Raw genomic sequence first — 21,472 nt, 5'->3', positions numbered from 1 at the left:
TGCAATATATGTTAAGAAAAAAAAAAGAAGATAGCAGGAGGGGAAGAATGAAGCGGGGGAAATCAAGGGGGAGAGGAACCTTGAGAGACGATGGACTCTGAAAAACAAACTGAGGGTTCTAGAGGGAGGGGGGTGGGAAGATGGGTTAGCCTGGTGATGGGTATTAAAGAGGACATGTTCTTCATGGAGCACTGGGTGTTATGCACAAACAATGAATCATGGAACACTACATCAAATCTAATGATGTAATGTATGGTGATTAACATAAGAATAAGAAAAATTAAAAAAAAAAAAAGAAGGAAAAAAATCCAGGGAACACAGATTCAATTTTTTAATAAGAACCAATTAGTATCATCAAAATTATTTGAGAATATTTTATATCCATAAAATAATTTAGGTTGATATGAAAAAGAAATAAGCAGAATAAAAGAATCTGACCAAAATAGCCAAAATTAAATATTGAATGGACTGACTGAATACTAGAACAGATGAGGTGATGGCTGAGACGCTAACCTAAAAGATAAGCTTGAATAAATCCCCTATGATGTAGAGCAAAAGCAAACAGGTGAAAAACACTTTCTTTTCTTTTTTTTTTTTTAAGATTTTTATTTATTTATTTGACAGAGAGAAAGAGAGAGAGACAGCTGGAGAGGGAACACAAGCAGGGGGAGTCGGAGAGGGAGAAGCAGGCCTCCCGCCGAGCAGGGAGCCCAATGCGGGGCTCGATCCCAGGACCCCGGGATCACAACCCGAGCCGAAGGCAGATGCCCAATGACTGAGCCACCCAGGCACCCTGTGAAAAATACTTTCTTAAAGTTAAAGTTGTTATTTACCCAAAGGAGTTAAAAGCTTATATCCATGGGATGGCTCAGGTGGTTGAGCATCCAACTCTTGATTTCAGTTCAGGTCATGATCTCAGGGTCGTGAGATCAAGTCCCACATTGGACTCCATGCTGGGTGTGAAGCCTGCTTAAGATTTGCTTTCTCCCTCTCCCTCTATCCTCCCCCTGCTCTCTCTCTCTCTAAAAAGAAAAAAAAAAAAAAGAGTTACATTCTGGTGAGTCATGTTGATCATGGAGAAGCTGTGCAAAAATAAATAAATAAATAAATGTAACATGCAAGGTAAGTCCACTGGGTCCCAACTTGTGTGTAGTAGGAGTATCAGAAATAGCAGAGACAACAGAGAGGAGGAAATCATCTCCCCAAATAGAAGAAAATGTCCTCAACATGCAGAAAGGTGTGATCCTTTGGGAGTCCAAAAGATCTCTGAGTGCTAAATTGGATGAATAAACCCTGGCTCATGAATAGAAAGGTACCATTGAACTTTCAGAATTCTGACAATAAAATAAAAAAAAATTATTCAAGAAACATCCATATTCTTTGTACCAGAAAGGTTAATAGGTTACCTATAAAGCAAAGAACCACACTGGCATTAAACTTCTGTACATCAAATGTGGATTCTAGAAATCAGTAATGTTTTCTAACTGTGAATGAAAAAGTTTTTGACCCTAGATTTTTATACACAACCAACATGAATCAGGCAACATGAAGATGTATCCATATATGCTAAGATGCCTGTGCTCCCAGTTTAAAAGTAAAATTATAAAAGAAGTATTCAACTACAATAAGATACTACTATACACATGCCAGAATGGCTACAATGAAAAAGACTGAAACTCTCAAGTGTTGGTGAAGATATGGATCAGTTGGAGCTCTCATACACTGCTAATGAGGGCACAAAATGGTACACCCAACAGAAAAGCAGTATGGCATCTTTTTCTAAAGCCCAACATGCACTTACCCTATAACCTAACAAATAGCACTCCTAGGTACATACACAAAAGAAATAAAAGCCTAGGTACACCAAAAGATTTGTACACAAATGTTTATAGTAGCTTTATTCCTAATAGTCAAAATCTAGGAAAGAAAAAAAAACTAGGAAAAAAAAAAAACTCAACAGAAGAATGGAAAAACAAATATTGCTATATTCATGAAATAAAACTCATTCGTAGAAAAGAATGAAGTACTGATACTCACAACAACATGCATAAATCTTAAAACATTATGTTGAGCAAAAGAAGCCAGACAGGGTGCCTGGGTGGCTCAGTTGGTTAAGCGACTGCCTTCGGCTCAGGTCATGATCCCAGAGTCCTGGGATCGAGTCCCACATCGGGCTCCCGGCTCGGCGGGGAGCCTGCTTCTCCCTCTGACCCTATCCCCTCTCATGCTGTTTCTCTCTCTCTCTCTCTCAAATAAATAAATAAATAAATAAATAAATAAAAAGAAGCCAGACAATAGAGTTTACAGGTCTGGCTCCACTTAAATGAAGTTCTAGAACAGGAGAAAATAAACTGCGGTGAACGAAGTCAGAACAGTGGTACTGGAAGGGGAGGGGAGCATAATTGATTAGAAGGGAGCACAGGAAGCTTTCTAGAGTGATAAGAATGTTTATATATATATATTTTAAGTTGACTCCACACCCAGGGTGGAGCCCAATGCAGGGCTTGAACTCATGACCCGGAGATGAAGACCTAAGCGGAAATGGAGAGTCAGACACTTAACCAACTGAGCCACCCAGGCACCCTAAGAATGTTGTATATCTTGATCTTGTTGTTGTGCATATATGTAAAAAGTTAATAAGCTGTCCACTTAAGATTTGTGCATTCTCCTGTATGTAAACTATACCTCCATAAAGTACTGTTAAAAGAGAAAAACAAATCAGAAGATAAAAATTCATTAGTTTTAATGATTGGATGTAAAAAGGGAGAGAGATGGGAGAGCTGAGTTTGCCACTCGAAGATGATTCTCTGGAATCTTTGGTGTTGTCAGTTGAGTTGAAGAAGAAGGACCATGGGCAAGGGTCTGAGAGCTGGAGTTCTCAGTCAATAGCACAGGATGGCAGGGTGGGTTCTGTTGCAGGTAATTCTTTACCACCAATAGCTACCAAAGTTGTAAATGGCATGTTTTAACATCTTTAAGATGGCAATTGTGAATTTTAGATTATCCCTATAATGAGGGCATTCTAACATACTTACATTCCAGTGTATAATCTCTGATGGGAAATCAAGGGGTGAAGTTCAGCCAGCAAAATAAGAATGTGAATCACCTATATAGTTTATCTACACCAATGTGACCTGCTGAAGAGATCAAAGTACTCACATGCTTATAGGACACCTTGATGGTTACTATCCAATAAAATAAACCAAAATACAGAACAACAAAATAAATGAAAATGAGACATGCAAGCACAGTGACAAAGAAATTCGGGAAAGAAGCTAGGGTAAGATAAAAAGAAGCAGTCGTGGTTAAGGAAGTCCCAGAAGAAGAGAAACCCAAAAATCAGTGAGGGGAAATAGCCCTGAGCACTGATGCTTGGGACACCCGCCAAGTAGCTGAAGTGTAAGGGCACAGGATTACATTTCCTTCTCTATGGGTCCAATCAGACTAATTCGTTCTGTAGTAAATCGTAATTACTTATGGTAAGATTGTAATCATTTTCTTCTGTTTAAAATTTTAGAGGAATAATAAAAGAATTACAATCTTGCCAGTAAAAAAATAAAAATGATGAAAATTGGAGAGCATGGGGGAGGTAAGAACTAGATGAAAATGCTAATGTGCTAATTTCCACTTCGTTAACTGGGGAGTATCAAGAGATAACTGTCTAAATTTCCAAAAATAAACCGAGATTGGATTACATTGTTTTAGGTCCTAAATATCGCCACTGTAAGAATTAAAAATAATATTTAAGCAAGAGTGGTGGATATACAGGCGATAGAAAGGCCCCACTGAGTTCTTCATGACTTATGGGTAAAGGCAACAGATTCCATCTACAGTTGAAGAAACAGGATGAGAGTATACTATTTGAAATAAATATTAACTATTTGTAAGACTTCCAAATCATTAAACATGGAATGTCAGTTGGAAATGTTAACTTTTTAGTCCCTTGTGGGTGGCTAAAATCAGGAACATGATGGGGCAGGTATTTGCCTTCATATTTGTTTGGAGCATCTGATGGGAGAGGCAAAGCCTTCCTGCACCTGCCCTTGGTGTGTTCCATGCCTGCCTTCTCCCTTGGTTTTAGCTTTCCTGAGCTTTGTCAGGATTCAAACCGCCAAGTTTCCCATGTGACTATCCTACGATCACATATGAGAACTACCACTTGGAGGGCTTAAAAGGGGTTACAAGCAAATCTGAAGGCTGGCTGAGTGCTTTACATTATTACTCCTGACACTCCTTGTCCGGGATGCCAGTTAGGGATCAGAATAAGGCCAGCTTGCTTCACTATCATTGTAAGAAGTTATTTTAAAAATTGACAGCTAATAGAAAGTTAATAACAGGGGCACCTGGGTGGCTCAGTTGGCTAAGCATCTGCATTCGGCTCAGGTCATGATCCCAGGATCCTGGGATCAAGTCCCATGTTGGGCTCCTTGCTGAACGGGGACTCTGCTTCTCCCTCTGCCTACCACTCCCCCTGCTTGTGCTCTTTCTCTCTCTCTGACAAATAAATAAATAAAATCTTAAAAAAAAAAAAGTTAATAATAACAAAGGCATTCATGTTAGCAAGAAACTTCCACCTCAGCCCTGTCTCTCTCACCCCCTTTCCCCTCCCCAAACACACACACATAGCCTTCCTATTTCTATAAAGGAACTTCCTTTCAAGCAAGGTTGTCAACCCTGAGGGATAAGAAGGTGCACTTGGATGTCCAAGTGAGCACATGGGCATTATTGTGGTTATTAAGTAAATAACCCATAATTCAAGGATATTAAGGATCTTACAATGTATAGGACAGTTCAACCAACAATGTCCTGCCCAGCATACCAGTGGCAACCATTAAGAAACACCTCACTAGGGTGACACTCTTGCCTCTCTGTCCCACTCCTTCCCAGCCCCAGGGAAGGAGTGACTTCCCTAATTGGTGGTATTGGGAGGAGGACTGAGCAGGGCAGCTCAGATCCTGCTGGGGTCTATTCTGTTGGGGCTCTGCCAGCCTAAAGGGAGGTTGAATTTGGGCCGGTTCTTCCCTGGGTGGTAGGCCGTCTAGCAGGTTCTGCACTAGTGAGAAGTTCTGGAATCCATTCATATCAAAGTCTGGGTGGGAAAATCTGTTAATTCCAGTAGAGTATTAGCAAGCCCTTTGGTACACAGTTCTGAAGTCATGGTCTGCTGTCACCTTTATCAGTAATAAAAATAACATTTTAATCTCCATTTATGGGCGTCTGGGTGGCTCAGTCAGTTAAGTGTCTGCCTTTGGCTCGGGTCATGATCCTGGGGTCTTGGTTTCGAGCCCTGTGTTGGGCTCCCTGCTCAGCTGGGGGCCTGTTTCTCCTTCTGCCTCTGCCTATTGCTCCCCCTGCTGTGTTCTCTCTCTTGCTCACTCTCTCTCTCAAATAAATAAATAAAATATTTTTAAAAAAATCTCCATTTATCCATCTCTTGTGTCTTATTTCCTAATTGTTTGAACTGGGAAGGGAATCAAGGAATAGTTTTTATTGGCTTCAAGACTTAAAAAAGAAGTAGTTTGAGAGACTTAAGAGAAAATACTGAGGGATATAAATGTCAATATTCTTTAGATTTTCCAGTGATTTTAAATTTTAAAAAAGTCCGTCACTTGGAATGATTTATGTTACTCATGTGGATTTCAGGATACTGAAATAGTATTTTTATTTTTAAAATTACACCCAGCCTAACTCTAAAACAGATTTGAGGCTTCTTCTTCTTCTTCTTTTTTTCTTAAAGATTTATTTATTTATTTTAGAGGGAGAGAGCCCTACATGGTGCTTGATCCCAGGACCCTGAGATCATGACCTGAGCCGAAACCAAGAGCCAGTTGCTTAACCGACTGAGCCACCCAGGCACCCCTGACTTGAGGCTGCTTCTTAAAAAAATACATACAATTGCACAAGATTTTATTTCGTGCTTAAGAATAAACTAGGGAAAAATCAGAGTCCAATAACAAGATAAAGCTAATGAAGTGTTAGTACATGTTCTCCAGTGCTGTACAGTTATTAAAGGTAGACAGCAAATTAAGCACTGAACTTCCAGGTAGCCAAAGCAAAAAGGAAAATACGATTATTTTCAAGACTGATTTTGCCCAGTGAACATAACCCTAAATTGTATTTTAACTGACACACACACTATATATGCATATACATATATACACACACAGCGACTTTGAGGGGAGAGTCAGAATTACTGGCAGTGATGTATGCCAAAAATTTCTTCAGGAGTCCTCTTACAAGGGGTACTAGCTGATGTAATGGAGATATCTCCAACAACAACTCAAAAGAAAACATAACTGTGAATTACTTTCAGCCTTTTTTATGGTTTCCTTCAATGCAAGCCATGAGCCTTATGCCAAAGCATAATTTAATAAATGGACTCTTTCACGGGTGCCTGGGTGGCTCAGTTGCTTAAGCGACTGCCTTCGGCTCAGGTCATGATCCTGGAGTCCCTGGATCGAGTCCCGCATCGGGCTCTCTGCTCGGCGGGGAGTCTGCTTCGTCCTCTGACCCTATCCCCTCTCATGTGTTCTCTCTCTCTCAAATAAATAAATAAAATCTTTAAAAAAAAAAAAAATAAATGGACTCTTTCAGGGACCAAGACAATCCAAGAAAACTGCTCTCTGATGGTCTGGCTTGATGCCCAAACTTACAAGTGATGGATTGTTTCACCATTTATAAATATTTTTGAACAGCAGTTATAATCTTGTGTACGTGATAAATGTTCAAATTCTATACTGCCAATTCCCCATCATCCTTGCAAGGACATAAATCATTCCAAATCTTGGACTTTGTTTTTTATTAAAAAGCACTTGAAAACCTAAATTACGTTTTTGGCTTAAGATTACACTGCTTGAATTTTTTTTTTCCCCCAACAGGAACAATTTACTCCCTGTTATCTTTTTCTTGGTTGTCTGGATTGTCTGATCTTCAAAGTGTGAATTCATCACCTGGGGTATGGTACAGAAGAATGTTCACTGAGGTGAGACAATAAATCATTATAACTCCCTATTTATATATAGGGGGGAAAAGAAGGGAAAGAAGGTAGAAAGGGAAGGAGGGAGGAAGAGAATCAATCAACCAGTCAAGCTTCTCCTCACTCAGTATCCAAATGACTATGAGGAAACATGGTCTGAGAGGCACACTGAGAGAGTTCCACAGAGCCGAGAGATTGGAAAGGCACTCTTCTGGGGGTTCATCTGTTGTACTGGACACCTCCTGTGCACTGCTTCCAAACCCCCTGGGCCCCCTGAGGTGTAAGGAGTGAGCTCCATCGCTGCTGTGGAACCAGGATCAGGCTGGCACTGACATGGCCTGCGCTATGGATCTCTCTCTCTTGTTCCTTGGGAACCTCCTCTCCACAGTCCAGAAAAGCATGGCTGTTTATGCCCACAAAGCCACTCTTGCCCAGTGCAGGACAGGAGCCGATGGCTAAACGTCTGCTTCTCTTTTGTCCCATAGACACACACCTCTGAAGTGAATGCCATAAGGCTTCTCACAAGGTCCCGGTGAGATGAAGTGTGACCTCCCTTATCCAGCAACTTGCTCAGAGATTCTTGTACTGGTTTCCCCTTCTTTTTCTCTTCCCCATCCTGTATCACTGTTCCCTGGGGCCCCATTCCCAACCGAACAGCTGCAAGCAAGACTTCGTATCCGACGAAGACATCTGCTTCTGGAGTATTTTACTGTGTTCCTGCTTATGGGGATTTACAGATTTTGTCCTTCAACTTTAATAAAATTAACTTCCACATAATGAATAAATGCTTTTAAAAGATTCCTGCAGCAAAGCCACTGACTAAAGACAAACCAAGAATGCAAAGATAAGACAATAATAAAATAGCAAAGCTGAGTCTTCTCTTACTGGATGAATTCCCCATCAGACACAGAGAAGAAATAAAGTTTTAGCCTTAATAATCAATTAAAATAAATAATTTGAAATACGCTTATATTTATTTCATTCTTTTGAAATTCCATTTTAGGTAGATATTAGGTTTTATAAAGTACACCTACAAGTCCCAGGTGGACCTTTCTTTGTCCACAGTTCCACTTAACGTCTGGCCCTATTCTATAAGTAGAATAGCCTGTGTATAATTCACAAATAAACGAATGTATATATATTGGAAGCATGTACTCAAAAATTTTTGCTAATAGGGTAAAAAATCAAAAAAGTTTGGAGAGCACTGGTCTAAATAAATTCAAATGAGTATGACTTTCCAGTTTTGTTTTTTTGTTTTTGTTTTTTTATTTATTCATGAGAGACAGAGAGAGAGAGGCAGAGGGAGAAGCAGGCTCCCAAGGAGCAGAGAGCCCGATGCAGGACTCGATCCCAGGGCCCTGGGATCATGACCTGAGCCGAAGGCAGACGCTTAACCATCTGAGCCACCCAGGCGCCCAAGCTCCAGTTTTTTTTTTTAATAAGCTTTGTTTGAGGATGATAGGACATGAGCAAACCTGAGTTGTCTGCAAAAGTTGCCCTCAATAACCTATACTGATGATCAGAGCAAAGTCACTGATCAACATATAATTTATCTTCTTTTTTAAAATAAAGACTTTCCTTTTTTTTTTTTTTAGGGAGAGCATGCATGTGAGCGGTGGGGGTGGGGGGAGGGGCAGAGGTAGAGAGAGAATCTTAAGCAGATTCCACACCCAACGCGGAGCCTGACTTGGGAGCTCAATCCCAGGACTCTGAGATCATGACCTGAGCTGACATCAAGAGTCGGATGTTTAATCGACTGAGCCACCCAGGCATCCCTATGCTTGTGATTTTTGAGTGCTGCCAGGAGTAAGAGCCCTTCATGCATTCCTTAAACATTTATTCCACATCTAAGCACATTAACTAAACCCAAATAACTGTGTGCTAAGTCATGTAAGGAAATAAAATATTAATATATTTATATGATTCCATTTATATGACATTCAAGAACAGGCAAACATAATCTGTGGTATAGGAATAAGAAGAGTGGTTTTCTTTGTCATGATTTTGACTGAGATGAAGCTCAGGGGAAAATTCTTTGGTCCCAGAATGTTCTAAGTATCTTGATTTGGGTGATTATACACACTTGATATTTGTGGTAGTAAGTTATACCTCAATAAAAAGTTTTGAAAGATAAATAGCCTTCTTCTTTTTTTTTTTTTTTTGAGAAAGAGAGAGAGAGAATGAGAACAAGTTGGGGGGAGGGGCGGAGGGAGAGGGAGAAGCAGACTCTCTGCTGAGCTGGTAGCACGAGGCGGGGCTCGATCCCAGGACCCTGAGATCATGACCTGAGCCGAAGGCAGATGCTTAACCAAATGAGCCACCCAGGTGCCCAATAAATACACTTCTGCCCTCAAGAATATTATAATCTACTTGGAAAAGTAAGGCATGCTAAAACTAAGCACAATAGAAGGCAAGATACGTTAAAAGTGGAGGATTTAGGGAACAGTATGGCTAAGAGTTAGGGGCATAGGAACTCCACATTACGAGGTCTTGGATTTGAAACCAGCTCCTCACTCTCCAGCTTTGTGAGCTTGCGCCCATCACTTCATTTCTGTGAACTCATTAGAGTTTCCCTGCCCTATAAAGTGTGAGTCATGGTACTTGCCTGCCAGGATCACAGTGAGGATTTGAAGAAATCCCTTACATAATGCACTTAGCACGGGGCCTGGCCCACAGCTGAGTCCTGCACATTTCAGCTCACATTGAGATTATTCCTAAAAACTCTCACAATATGGTGAGTATACATTCTCACAGCCACAGTAGCCTACAAGTCCCAGGTGGACCTTTCTTTGTCCACAGTTCCACTTAACGTCTGCCCAGCCCTTGTTCTGCTGCCTGGCATAAAACAACATCTCAGTTCTAGGTTTTCTCTGTGATTTCAGATTTAAGCCCAGTCACTCCATCTTTTCTGCTTCCCAGATGGGGAGATGGTTTAGATTGTGTCACGGCACCGGGGACATGGCTGGTGCATCCTGGCATCCAATATGATCTAACTTATTCCATCAGAATCCTGTTCTGAAGGGCCTGGCAAGGTCCCGCCTTCACACTGTCCCTCACCCCCCCCAGCCCCCAGACTCCAGCCAACCACTGGATGCATGATCACCACAGCCGAAGATGTAGGCATGTTTTAGCTGGACAGGAGCTAAATGTTCTCATCACTTTTTTTTTTTTTTAAGATTTTATTTATTTATTTGACACAGAGAGAGAGAGCACAAGCAGGGGGAGTAGGAGAGGGAGAAGCAGGCTCCCCACTGAACAAGGAGCCTGATGCGGGGCTCGATCCCAGGACCCTGGGATCATGACCCAAGCCGAAGGCAGACGCTCAACGAACTGAGCCACCCAGGCGCCCCTAAATGTTCTCATCACTTAAAACAGACAATAATTGTGGTAAGCATATAATTGTCAAATCACCCTGTTGTACAGCTGAAACTAATATAATATTGCATGTCAGCTATACTTCAATTAAAAAATAAAATAGACAATAGACACTTCATTTTTTTAAACATTTATTTATTTATTTGAAGGGGGTGGGGAGGGCAGAGGGAGAGAGAGTCTCAAGTAGACTCTGCGCTCAGCACAGAGCCTGACGCGGGGCTTGATCCCATGACCCTGAGATCATGACCTGAGCTGAAACCAAGAGTTGGACGCTTAACCAACTGTGCCACCCAGGTGCCCCTAGACACTTTAAATAATGGGGAATACTAGATCCCACAAAGCATCTAACCAAGCACTCACCATTGCTGTTCTACCACTTTCTTTTTATCACTCATCTCTCTCTGGTTGCCCAGTGTTCCCATCCTCAAAACCAGCTACCAAGAGACTTATGAATAAAAAAAGAATCACAAGCTGGATTAGCACATCACTGGAGGACTTCGTTTTCCATATGAACAGAATCAAAAGAAGGAGTGGGGCAAGGCAGTGTGAGGAGGTAAGGAAAAAGGCTGATAATAATAATAGTGATGAAAAATATATTTATTTTATGCTAACTACTGTGCTAAGAACTTTTTAGTATATGTGCTGCCAAAGGGAGCACGCTAAGAACTTTTTAAAAAATGGGTTTTTTGTTTGTTTTTTTTTTACTTTTGGTATTGTCTCATATAATTGCTCTATTTTTTCCTCTAATGGGAAACAACAGCAGATTGCAGGAAGAAATATTCTAGTTCTCTTAGCACAATCAGCCTTGGTGCTACTCAGTCCAAAGCAGGATTTCCTCCTTGGTCAGAAGGTTCTCATGCATTAGCTCATTGCACCTTCATAATACCAAATGAGCTAGTACTATAATCATCTCCACTTTAAAGATGAGAGCAGAGAGGATTTCGCTTGAGACAGAAATGCACTGCTCCTGTTTAAACCACCATTATTTAGGTCTCTATGTCTCACACCCAAATCTAATACTGTCTGAGACAGTAATTGGCTGTCTTGTTTTTACTACCTAGGCCTGTGTCCTCCTTTATCTCCGTTATTCTCATGATGCCATTGCTACTCATTGTATACCCAGCGGGTATAGAGCAGTCATGTAAAGAGCACACTCGGTTGGAATTCTTTTTTAATTAATAGATTTCATTTTTTGAAGCAGTTTTAGGCTCACAACAAAATTGAGTGGAAAGTAGAGAGTGTTCCCATATACCCCCTGCCCTCACATACCCACAGCCTCACCCGTGATCAACATCTAACCCCAGAGTGGTGCCTTAGTTACAATTGATGCACCTACCTTGACACATCATTATCACCCAAGTCTATAGTTTATATTAGGGTTCACTCTTGGTGTTGGATGTTCTATGAGTTTGGACAAATGTATAATGACATTCCTATAAATTTTTTTAAAAGCCTCCATTTTCTATTGGAAAACCATAAAGCCAGACATTGGACTTAGCAATTTTAACAGCCACTTATCATTTTTATAGAGTACTCAATAACAGAATTGTCTTTTTTTAAGATTTTATTTATTTATTTGAGAGCAAGAGAGAGCAAGAGAGGGAGAACATGCAAGAGTGGGGTGGCGGGAGGAGCAGAGGGAGAGGGACAAGCAGACTCCATACCAAGCGTGAGTGCAGAGCCTGAAGTGGGGCTGGATCTCACGACCCTGAGATCATGACCTGAGCTGAAATCAGGAGTCAGATACTTCACTGATTGAGCCACTCAGTTGCCCACAATAACCAAATTTTCTACCCTATATTCCATGGCAGCCTGCTTCAGGTGATATTATTAGGTACCTGGAATAAAAAGGGTTTTTTAAAAGTTTTTATATTTACATTTATATTATTTGTAAAAATACATATGTAAGTTTGGGAAACAATCCAGATGCTCTCCTCACAGACGTTCTACTCACTTGCCCACCACATGCACGTTGGAATATTAAGGATACTAAGAAGTCATGCAAGAGAGCAACTGGTATAACTGGGCTTAGCAATTCTCTTGGAGAAACCCCTATTGAGCAAATCTACTGCTGTACAGACCCAGTTGGGTGAATCCTGCCCTCTTCCAGGTTTGCTAGGTCTTTCTCAGTGAGTGTAGTGCCCTTACTCTACAGATGAGGAAAGTGGATCCTCAAGCCACCCAGCTGGCTGGCAGCACCTGTTACGATCATAACTGGGGTCTCCTGATAACTTTTACAGAAATCCTTGTGATACAATTGGCTGAGCTCTTAGAAGTTAACACGTGTTCTGGTATCTCATAGCTGATGAAGAGCAAGCCAGCACAACACCTGGTTCCTATGGCTGGCTCAGGTCACAAGGTAACTTTGTGGATCATGGTGAAATGTTCAGTCTCCACTGAGGACCAGCAGCAAACCCAAACAGTCTCTTAAAAGGAGAATGGTTATCTTCAGAGGATGACACAGCTTTGCCCTTGGATCCTAAGATTTTCTGCTATGAATCACCTATGGGGGCCTACAGGGAGCAGTTCCAAACATCTCTCTGCAGCAGACACTTCAAACACCATCCCATCGGCTGCCTCATCCTGTTCCTCCGTCTTCTGATGTTCTAGGTCCTGCATAAGACTGGGGTTATACAATAAGTGTTTGAGGCATGAAGGTTTGGGATCTCCACAGGGCCACAACCAACATGCTTGCTAAAGACAAAGGGAATATGGAACGGGTAGAGGTCGGCAGTTATAAATATCAGCTATGACCACGTGACCAGTTGCAAAAACCAGGACTGTGATAGTTATGAGCATTCTACCTTATTTTGATGTGCACATATTTGTTTATATACAAACCAATTTCCCCCTCTTCCATTGTCCTATCATCTAACTTAAGATATATTAATAGTAGTAAACCTTATATTTCAGTATTTAAATTACAGAATATCAAAGATTCAGTGTGACTCACCTAGAAAAGAAACGATCACTCAGAAATGGATAAAGGCACTCTGGATACTTTATTGAGGAGAGATTTGGCATGTTTTTGGATCAATGTGGCAAACTGTACTATGTTTCGCCCATAGCATTTCTCATTGGTTAAATTTCCAGCTATCAAAGAAGTACTGAATATGAGATGGGAATGAGACTCAAAGGAGTCTAATTCAGCTAGTGCTCATATAACTTAGAAACAATATTTCGTTTGTCCATATGACATAATTCAGCATCCTTTGAAAACCAAGTGTACAACAAGGTTCAAGGAAATTGATATCTTTGCATCAGAGGATCAATAACCAAATGTTACTTGGGGGAACTTGTGCTCTCAGCCTTCTTAGAACTTACAAGCAGAAGAGACTTTTCGTTGATAGCAAGAGATGGGGGGGACGTTCTGTGCAGAACTGGTTTTTGGTGCCAGGTGACTCATTTTTAAACAACTTCTACATTTGGCAGATGGTGATAATGCCAGCACTTAACGACAGAGCTGAGTAAATCAGGACGGCATGTTTCCACACTTCTCAGATGCTTATTTCTAAACATTATGTAAAAACCATGTCTTTAAGTACCTCTCTCCAGTGAGTCACGGAGCCTAAGCAAGGCGAATGCCTCCAGAGTCCATTTTGCCCTCCTATAATGTACCACATTGGCTGGAGCATGGGAAAAAGATCCAGATACTCATTTTCAGATGCTGAAAACATCAGGCCACAGAGTGTATTTACCACAGACATTTTCTCTCTTGATCATTTCTCACACAAATACCGTCATGTTGATAAGACCTTCAAATCTTCATCAAATTTCCATGTATCACAGACCAATTAAATTATGAAACCATAGACCTATGGGATAGAAGGAACTTATGGTCATTGAGGCTGGGGCAGAAATAACTAACTTTAGACCAAACATTTTATACTCCCTCTTCCATGGTTCAGAGTTGTTGCTAAGAAGTGGCTACCCAGGGAGGCAATACATTTCCCAAAGCCCTTTCATTTGTGGAAGGCCATGTGACTAGTATTGGCCAATAGAATGTGAGCAGAAGTGATGTGTGTCATTTCCAGGCAAGGCAGTTAAGAAGAGGGTGTGCCATTTCTTCTCTTTCCCCTTCCTTCTGGATGCAGATTTCCAAGAAATGCCAGAACCATGAGATGAGATGACCCTGGGTCCCTGAATCACCACATGGAGGAAAGCCACCAGGAACACTTTTATCAGATTGTTAAATGAGTAACACAGACATTTTTACTGTATTAAGCCACTGAAATTGGGGGTTTGCTCATTATGGTAGCTAGCATTTCCCTAACTAATACAGAGGCTAACTTCCATCTCCCTGTTGAATGTTCTAATTCTCTTTACAACTCATAGGGAGATGAGTAGGAATATCCAGAAGGAGTATATATAATGTCAAGATGATGGACATTGGGATCAGCCAGACTAGGGCTTGAATTCCATTTTTAATGCTACATTATGTGCTCTAGGGATGTTCAATTCACTTCTCAGGGCCCTGGTTACCTAATCTGTAAAATGGGCATAATAATAGTACTTAAGTCATAATGTTGTTGAGAGGAGTAAAGAAGCTCATTCTCCTAAGACACTAAGTATTCAAGAAATGAAGGCTTCTGTTCGTATTGGCATCATCCTACAAGTGATCGTCCTACCTATGAGTGTTCATCCTACCTATGCTGGTGGTAATATTAAAGAGGTCAATTTGCAAGTTTTTATTATAATCAGTCACTTTCCAGAGGGCCAGGAGAACTTAGGGATACAAGTGGCTTCTCTAATTAGATACTAGGACCATAGAAAACTGGTTGTGGGTAGTAGAATTGGAAACACTGATTCTAGTAGACGCAGGCACCAGGAACTCAAAGACAAAAGACATCAAGGTGTCTGGGCACTAATACATCTTAGCAATGCCCAGGGTCCTTCAGCTCAGAGAAGATGGGAGCTACTGTTCTAAGATGTACAGGTGAGGTCATGTGGGATGTGAGGACATGGGGGTCTCTAAGCACAGGGCTGTTCTCCAACGGAATCTCAAGAAATGGGGTCCTCTCCTAAGGGCTCTATGGAAACCCCAGAGAAGAGGAAGCACCAGGACCAGGAGAAGGCTTGGGAGGAATTCTGCCAAGTGCACGGGAGTAACATGGAAGAGAACAAAGGACAGGGCGAGTCGTCTGAAGTCCACACTCCCTGAAAGAATCAAGTTTCCTGTCTTCAATTCCTCTACCTGCTTCTTCAGCTCTGCTCTGAGCCCTGGGGCCCTCTCTCTTCGTCCTTTTAGCAGAAGTCTAGAGCATGGACATTCTGCTGACCCCATGTCCCCTGTGGCCTCAGGGCAGTCCTTGTTTGGCATCAGGAGCCTGAAAGAAGACTCTCCCTTCCCTTCCTTTGCCTAGATGCCAAGGGTTGGAAAAAGCAAAAACAGATGTTTGGCCCAAAACTACTACAAATAAAGATGAGAACAGCCTGATTCTTGTCACCCCCAGGAGTGCTGATGGAGAGAGTGATAATTCAGACCGTGTCTCTGTCCAATTTCAAGATCCCTTGGGCCAAGCTATTGAAGCAGACATCAGGAACCTGAACCCACCAGCTGCTTCAGACCCACTCCCTGAAGAAAAAGGAGGAAAGAAAGGAAAAAACAGAAACAGAAGCTCTTGTTCAGCACCTCAGTCATCCAAGGTGACGTGGCTGGCCCAGGCCAACTTCTCCATCTGGTTTTCTTTTTCTCCTGTTTTTGTATTGCTGTTGTAATTTATAAGTATTGGAATTTGAACAGATTAGCTCTGGTGGGGCTCGGGTGGGGAAGGGTCTCCATAATGTGAGGGAGAACCAAGAAAATTTCAGAAAAATATATCTTCCAGATTCCTGTCTTGACACCAAAATATTGACCCTTGAAGAAGGAAGGAAGGAAGGAAGGAAGGAAGGAAGGAAGGAAGGAAGGAAGGAAAGAAGAGAGGGAGGGAGGGAGGGAGGGAGGGAAAGAGAGAAGGAGGGAGGGAAGGAGGAAGGAAGGAAGGAAAAGAGAGAAGGAGGGAGGGAGGTAGGAAGGAAGGAAGGGAGGGAGGGAGGGAGGGAGGAAGGAAGGAAAAGAGAGAAGGAGGAAGGAAGGAAGGAAGGAAGGAAAAGAGAGAAAGAGGGAGGGAGGGACGGAGAGAGAAAGGAAAGGAAGGAAAGAGGAGGAACTCTTCAGAGTAAATAATAGTTTATCTGTGTTTATCTTTTTTTTTATTTTTTTATTTTTTTTTTTAAAGATTTTATTTATTTATTTGAGAGAGAGAGAATGAGAGAGAGCGAGTACATGAGAGGGGGGAAGGTCAGAGGGAGAAGCAGACTCCCTGCCGAGCAGGGAGCCTGATGCGGGACTCGATCCAGGGACTCCAGGATCATGACCTGAGCCGAAGGCAGTCGCTTAACCAACTGAGCCACCCAGGTGCCCTCTGTGTTTATCTTATATTCTGGTTTTCAGCACCTGCAAAAACCAGGTGACCTTGAAGCAAATGAGGCCGTGAATTAGAACATAAGTGACCCTACCCCCGAAAATACACACCTGAGGCAGCCCATTCCAGCTCTGGGCCACTCTCTTGAACATTTTCCTTTATGCTGAGACAAAATCTATCTGCCTCTGTTTTCCACCCCTGGTCCTCTCCCCATCTTGGATCTACCCAGAACAAGTCTAATTTGCTTTCACATGTAAAAATCCACAGTGAAGGCCTCTCCATGCAGGGATAGAGGGAAAAGGTGGTTTTTGTGGAGGGTTAGTGCTCTGTGGGCAGTTTTCTTCTTTGGAGCAATAAGAGGCAACTTTATCCATGCTTTTATTGGAGGGATACTAAAGGACTCTCAGCCCCAAGTCTTCCTTCTGAACTCCAGTATTGGCCTCTTTTATTGTCCTTAGTGTCCCCTTATGTGGAGCATAGTCTGGAGGGATCAGGAGGTGAGAGCATGAGAGGTGACTCAGTTTGTGTTGGAGTACGGCAAGAGAGCCCCCCAAATATTCAATTAGCACGGAGCACAGCTACTTCGTCCTCACCAAGGCCACCCAGCTGGGAGAGGACCAGGAAGCCAGGAACACCTCCCTCTACCCATCCTTTTCCGACATGTATCACTGAGCCCAGCTTTCCTTGATCCTCTCACCTCTGTCTATTGTCTTCTTTTTCTAGAATGTTCCTTCCAACAACTGTTGCAGATGCTAGTGGAGATAAAAGATTTGAGGGAGGAGAAAAGAGAGGATATGTATTTATTCAGGATCTTAAACTCCTTAAAGTCTGCTTGTTGTTAATTCTCCTCAGATAGAACTTACTTTTCTGATCACCTCAGCCTTCTACTCATATCTTCCCAAACTGATAAATATTGTTTGCTGATCTGTCACCCCCCATTTTCCTTTCTCATGGTAAAAGCTTTCTGAGTTTCCTCTGATGAGCTATCCTTCTCAGTCCACATGTTTCATTCAAGACTGATCACACACAGCTCACCATCCCAAGGATGAACTGAAGACCACAACCAGATCATGGTGATTGGCTTTGGTGTGGAAACATGATGGGAGCCAGTGATGCTCATTGTCACCCCCTCCTGAGGAAAGCCTGCTGAGCAGGAAGCCAACACAAAGAGGAGAAGGAACAAGGGATGAAGAGAGACAAGTTTTGGCTTATGGCTATTCGAGTTGAGTATCTCTCTTGCATCCAAAAGAATTCTGAGGAATACTTGACCCCAGTAAGTCTCAAATTTTGGGGTCTCAAGACCCCTTTTCACTTTTGAAGTTTATCAAAGACCCCAAAGAACTTTCACTTATGTCAATTGTTTATATTGATATTTATCATACTAGAAATTAAAATTGGGAAATTTTAAAAATTGCCACTTAATAAAACTAATAACAAACCCATTGTATGTTAATAGAAATAAAGTATTTTTATGAAAAATAACTATATTTTCCAAAACAATATCTTTCATGAGAAATGTAGCATGCTTTACATTTTTTCAATTCTCGTGCAAGGTCTGGCTTACTAGGAGAGGCCTGAATTCTCATACATGCTTCTACGTTAATATATTGCCATATGTTGCTTTGGTTCAAGTGTATAAAGAAAACCCACCTCGCAGAGATACATATCATTGGAAAAGAGAGGGATATTTTGATAAACTTTTCAGGGAGTTGTGGATATTCTTTTTTGGTATCACCCCCAAACTTGACAAGGGATACTTTAAAAAAAAAAAAAAAAGATTTATTTATTTATTTATTTATTTGAGAGAGGGAGAGAAAGAAGGGGCAGAGGAAGAGAATATTCAAATAACCAAGAAGGCTCCCACTGAGCACAGAGCCCGATGTAGGGCTCAATCTCACAGCCCATGAGATCAGGACCCGAGCCAAAACCAAGAGTTGAATGCTTAACCAACCGAGCCACCCAGGCACCCTGACAAGGGGTACTTTCTTTTTTTTTAAGGAGAAACAGACTCCCTGCTGAGCAGGGAGCCCGATGTGGGGCTCCATCCCGGGACCCTGGGATCGTGACCTGAGCTGAAGGCAGCCGCTTAACCAACTGAGCCACCCAGGCACCCCCCAAGGGGTGCTTTCTTAAAGATAAGTTAACAATGTGGAATCTGAAACTATAAAAATGAACTTCTCATGTTCTGAATACTCACGAGAGAATGGGAATGATAAAAGGTAAAATAATTACCTTAGAATTAGGAGGAAAATAGTTTTGATTTTGTCAACTTTCTGAAAGGGTTTCAGGGACCTCCAGGGGTCCCTGGACCATACTTTGAGAATCGCTACTCCAGCCTAATCCTCAACAGCTCTGATTCTGTGTACTTTTCTAAATTAAACTTCCAAAGAAACGGGAACTGATTTGGCTTATTCAGCCACCATTCAATAAGAAGATCCCTGTTAGTTATTCAGCAAATACTCCTGGGTGCTCCCTGTGATCCAGGCACCATGCTAGGAGCTGGGAGTACAGGGTGAACAAAACAGAACTGGAGCCTACTCACACGTTGCTATCAGTCTAGTGTGGCGCACACACATTAATCACACGGTATAGTGTGATAGAGCCATATTGTAAACCTGGTTTACAGCACTGGCCTAAGCGTCATGGAGGAAGCTACCAAGAGTGTCAAGTCAGAGCGTGTTATGGGATTGGTTCCTTAATGAAGTGACTTTGAGGAAATAAAAAGGACACGTAGTCATTTGCTAGAAAAGTGGAGTAGAGGCGTCGGGGTGGGGGGTGTAGGTGTAGCAATGTAGCCTGCTTCTGGTAGAGGAAATGGCATGGGAAATGTCTTAGAGAAGGAGAAGCTACAGGAAGCCAGCATGACTGGGAAGGGAAGGTGGAGAAGATCACATTGCAGGAAGAGTCTGGAGAGGTAGATGCCATCTGTTAGAGCACTTGCAAAAGATCATCTTCTCGGCTGCTGGCTGACTTATAGAGGACCGCCTTTGAGTCAGGCACCCGTCGCTGGTCCAGTCACCTGGAGCTACAGATGCAGGGTGGTAGCCCATGCCTAAGGGACCACTCAGAAGGCATTGTGCAAGCATGGCGAGCACTCCAAGTGGAGTCACGGTCCCCTCGGAAAATCATATTCCACATCTCATTGCTTCATGATTGCCTCATGTATACCCATCCTCCAATTTGGAGGCCTTGAAGATCTTCTCCATTTGCTGGTTCATCCATGCTTGATTTCCAGTAGGGCCACTGTCACAGGAGGTGCTCTCGAGGGGCAGATTTTGAGATGGAGATCAGCAGCAGGATGTTTATTAGGTAGTGCTCTTGGAGATGACGCTCGTGAAAAGGAACGACAGAAGTAGGAGTGGACAAGAGGGAGAACTGACCTGCAAGGCAGTCTCAACAAAGGTCTCAGCCAATCACGTTCTGAATTGTCCTGAGTTGCAACCTCCAGAAGGAAGCATGACCCAGGAAGGAAGCATGACAAGGAAAGGCTGTTTTCCTCAGTTAATGCAGTCCCCAGTGTGGGCCAATGACAGAAGGCTGCCTTCCAGCCCCATTCCCATCTCCTGAGGGAAGAATCCTTCTTTCCTGAAGGAAACTTTGGGTGGTGCATCACAGAGCCCACCACGCTCGTGGATCCACTCAGTAAGAATCATGATGGTGTTTATGAGCACAACAGTGGCCAGGAAGTCAGAAGGACTGAATTCTATAAATCAAATACACACAAAAACTTGTACTTGCTGACCTGGGTCCACTCTGCTTGTCTCCCCGCTTTATCCCGTATCCTTTTTCTCTCACCAACCCACTTCATCGGTGCAGGTCTCCATTCTCTTCTCTCAGCCCTCCGAGGTCCGTGCTACTCTGGGGCCTTTGCACTGTTGATAGGAATTATGTTATTTGTGTGCTACACTAGGATATTTGCTCCATGAGTGTAGGGACTTTGTGTCGTTCATCTTTGGGTCCTCAGAGCCTGGAACACAGTAGACACAAAAATATTTACTGAAAATATCAGTAACTGAGGGGGCGTCTGGGCAGTTCAGTTGGTTATGCATCCACCTCTTGATTTCGGCTCAGGTCATTCTCAGGGTCTGCGGATCAAGTGGAGATTCTTTACCTCCCTCCCGCACCCCCTAAATAAATAAGATCTTGGGGGAAAATATCAATAACTGAGGCCCAGGCAGAGCAGGTATATGGGTTTGCTGAGGCTGTGGTAAAAAAGTATCACAGACCAGGTGGCTTAAACAGCAGAGGTGTACCTTCTCAGGGTTCTGGAGGCTAGAAGTCTGAACCAAAGTGTCAGGAGGGTTAGTTTCTTCTGAGGCCTGTCTCCTGGGTTTGCAAATTACTGTCTTCTCCCTCTGTCCTCACATGGTCTTTCCTCTGTGCCTACGTGTGTCCAAATTTCCTCATCTTAGAAGGGCACCAGTCATACTGGATTAGGGTCTACCCTCATGATTTCATTTTACCTTAATTACCTCTTGAAAGACCCCAGCTCCGGACGTAGGCACGTGCTGAGGTACTGGGGATTAGGACTTCAATACACACATTTGGGAGGAGGGGCGTATGACACAACCCATAACAGCAGGGGACACAAAAAGGCCATGTTATGGGTTTTCTCTCTTAGAAGCCCAGCTATATCACACTGAAGAAGGGGTGAATTTGGAGTCCTTATGACACACCGGGTACTGTGCTGGTATTTCACAAGCATTATCTTATTTCT

This window comes from Leptonychotes weddellii, chromosome 1 (assembly GCF_054177405.1).
Source record: "Leptonychotes weddellii isolate Sample4059 chromosome 1, ASM5417740v2, whole genome shotgun sequence".
Taxonomy (NCBI): domain Eukaryota; kingdom Metazoa; phylum Chordata; class Mammalia; order Carnivora; family Phocidae; genus Leptonychotes; species Leptonychotes weddellii.
This window is presented reverse-complemented; position numbering follows the sequence as displayed.